This window comes from Triticum dicoccoides, chromosome 2B, assembly GCF_002162155.2.
Source record: "Triticum dicoccoides isolate Atlit2015 ecotype Zavitan chromosome 2B, WEW_v2.0, whole genome shotgun sequence".
In the NCBI taxonomy this organism is placed as follows: domain Eukaryota; kingdom Viridiplantae; phylum Streptophyta; class Magnoliopsida; order Poales; family Poaceae; genus Triticum; species Triticum dicoccoides.
This window is the reverse complement of record NC_041383.1, coordinates 79,345,494-79,348,900: the sequence shown is the minus strand read 5'-3', so window position 1 is coordinate 79,348,900 and position 3,407 is coordinate 79,345,494. Positions and strand designations below refer to the sequence as shown.

General features: G+C 44.7%; 1 non-coding gene across 1 annotated transcript; it reads right to left on the bottom strand.

The window, feature by feature from the left end:
- Positions 1–1,277: 1,277 nt before the first annotated feature.
- Positions 1,278–1,348, bottom strand: TRNAG-GCC. The gene has a single exon. It is a non-coding gene; the product is annotated as a tRNA-Gly (tRNA).
- Between the last annotated feature and the right edge of the window lie 2,059 nt (positions 1,349–3,407).

Sequence of the window (3,407 nt, the reverse complement as noted above, 5' to 3'; positions counted from 1 at the left end):
CCATCAATGTGCTTTTTAATTCAACCTGTACAAGAATATGGACCTCTTACCTACTAAATAAACCTGCAAAATTATACAGTGTGGAGATCTAAAAACAACATCATACCCGTTGAACACAGATTTTACAGTCCAGATACCCGCGCTAAACGTGTACAACCGACAATCTGAGATCAATACTTCTGCTCAGACAATCTAGATTGGTTATCAAAATTTATTAGCAAAGCTCCTACACAAGCTTAAGAATATGCTTGCTACATATAATTTGATGTTCAAAGCCATATCTCGCGTCTCCTTTGCCTTGCACAAATTCATGGTATTTGCACGTATATTTCCCAGTTTGTATTCTTTCACTTCTATATATCATGGTATTAGTTATTTAGTTTCACTTCCTAACAGAAACGCCGATCGGAGAAAACAACCGGACCTCCATTGGTTCATAAGTTTTTAATATATTTTGCTAACGGTGCAGATACAAGTTTTAGTGTGATATGGTTGTTCTAAGTCATGTAAAGAAGATGCATAAGACCTCATGCATTCGTACTACTTTTAGATATTTCTGGGCACTTACAAGTGAGCAACATTTTGCCTATTTTGGTCCTGATTGGCATCTTCCTTATCACACTATTTTTTACAGGGGTTAGCTTCTATTGGTTCCTCTATTCACTTTTTTTTTCTTCTGACGAGAGGTTCTGAATGTTCCCTCAATGAAGCCTTATGTTCTCCTCAAAGAAGCCTTATGTCCGAGAATAAATTACCTATGTTTGAGTCCGAGTAATGTACAACAATTTGTAATTTTTCATTTGTATTTTTTCCTCGAACGAGAATTGGTGATTGGTATTCAGCTATTTTTTATATGCCGACAATGTTTTTTCTGCATATCGATTAACTGTCCGTTTACATATGATTCTCTGAGCCAGCTTTGAAGCTTTTCTTTCCTTAATTAGCATCACTTTGTAAAGAATAGTGTTTAATTCCTTGTACAACTCACCAGTATGTGCACAAAATAGCAGCACTACACAAAATTTCCATCTTCTAGCCTGAAAATAGAAACCAATAACAACGCACAGTTTTGTTGCCTTCATTATGTTATTACATTGTTAAATTTTGTTCCTCCTATATTTAAATAATTGCTTCTTAGGATAAACTAAAAATATCACATTGTTATACGTGCGTGACTACTAGTGTGCCCCAAAAGAAGAAAGCATGCGCAAAATTTCATCTGGTAAAAAGAAACGTCAGTCCCAAGGCAAGAGGAGTGACAAAAAGGGAGAGATGGATGCACCAGCCGGGAATCGAACCCGGGTCTGTACCGTGGCAGGGTACTATTCTACCACTAGACCACTGGTGCTTGCTGAATTAAATTTATTTAGAATATATATGGTTTTGCCTCAAGGAAGCAGTGCCGACGAACCACGAGTGACAAGTCGTAGTTTTAGTACACAGCCTGACCTTTAAAAGCAAACATGTTGTGCAATCGGCAGACGAAGCACGTGGTAAGTGTCGGAAGGAACGATAACAGTCCGCGAATGCTTTCACACCAGCTACTGACGGGGCGCATGCATCGTCGTCGAGTTCTCGGAGAGAGAACAGGGCAAGTGAAGCTCAATGTCAGCAAGACAGCAGCCACGAGGTCGAAAGCGCAACTAATAAGATTCAGCATCAACGTTCTGAGAAAACAAATCAATATGCAAGACTACATACGGGTACCCTACAACTGATCAATATCTAAGAGCCTGTTCGGCAATCATCCAGCTCCGCAAAATACGGAAGCGCATGGAGCGATACTTTGGCGACTCCGAGAAAATAGGCTGCGGACTGCTCTGCTCGGGCCGCTCCAGGAGCGGAGCTGTGCTGAACAGGCTCTAACACTGAAAACCCCATCCAAGAGTCTTCCTCCTCGCCTGCTAGCTTCAGCTTCTCCGTCGCGTGCCGAAATGGGGGAATGATAGACAAGAATCATGGGAGGGATTATATTGAATATAGCTGATGGTTTCAGTTTCGAAATCGAAGAAGCCCAGCTTATCAAATCTGCAGGAAGCCTGTAGATATCTGAACAGGCAGTTCTTTGTTTCACGGATTATTTGTTGAGCACAGATAACGAGGAACGTACAGCTCTAGCTGCTTCATCAGAACTACTGTGCGGACGACAGTTTGCCCGCACGAACTGAGGACGACGGATGATTGACGGTGCATCCAGTTTTTGCTCTGCGTACGTACGGTCAGATGTGCTGCATCGTCCAAAGATCGTCCAATATTGTCGTGTGTATAGCAGCGCTGCTGCTTCATTCACCACCAATCTCCCCTTGCGCTTTTCAATTGCCTCTGTGCAAACTTTGGTTGCATTCGTCAGAACTGTTATCCCCTGCTCCTGTTCACAACAATAATGCATAAAATCAGCATTATTTATGTCATGACTAAATTGTTTTTCTTTTGCAGGAAAAACTTTCGATTTATTCATCGTCTGTCAAAGGCAGTACAAAGAAAACTAGAAGTAAAAATTACATCTTGCTCCATAGACCACCTACCAACGACCACAAGCACTAGAGCGAGTAGAAGGTGCGCCGCCATCATCGCCCCTCACCCACTAGAGCCGGACAAACCTTATTGTAGTAGATTGTCGGAAGTCGTCGTGCTAAGTCCCAATAGAACCAACGCACTAGAACAGTAGCCGCCGCCGATAAAGAGAAGTATAGATCAGAAAGATCCAACCTGAAGGCACACGAGCACAGACGAATGACTCTTCGCTGGGTTAGGAATCAGTGCCTTCAACTCTTATGCAGTGATCCTCATGAGCACTGCATTAGATTCTTTCTGCATGTCAGGCATGGAGCCGAAGTTCGAGCACACCTTCATGGTGTTCTCGAACTTGGTGCGTTCACCAGCCGACCACCCGAGGAAGAAGGCCCTCCGGCCAATACCCCAAGGGAAGGGGTTGGCGTTGGAGCTGGAGCCGGAGCTCATGGCGACGGAGAGGAGGAAGGTTGATAGTGAGAGAAGAGAGGGGGTGGGTAAGTAGTGGTGGTCAGGTTGAGTAAATATAGGCGCGATGGAGAGGAGGAAGAGTGACAGTCATGCCGTTTTAACTACATGGTCTTCAATAAGCCATGAACTCTGTGTTGTGCCTGACTCCATGAATTGTGTAAAGATCGAGGAGAGCAATGAGATGGGCACGGAGGTGCTCCCGGCCGTTGACAAGAAGGGCAAGGAGGCGGTTCATCCAATGCCCGAGGTGGTGCTGCCGGCCACCGCCGAGGAAGAACCGAAAGCGCCAACGGTTGGCGACGACGAGCGCATGGAGGAGCCCCCTAGCAGCAAGCGCCGCAACTACGACGACTATCATAAGGAGGGTGGCCCAACTCACTTCTGCAAGGTCATCCTTGCACCGAAGCTTGAGTGCATCCCCTTGC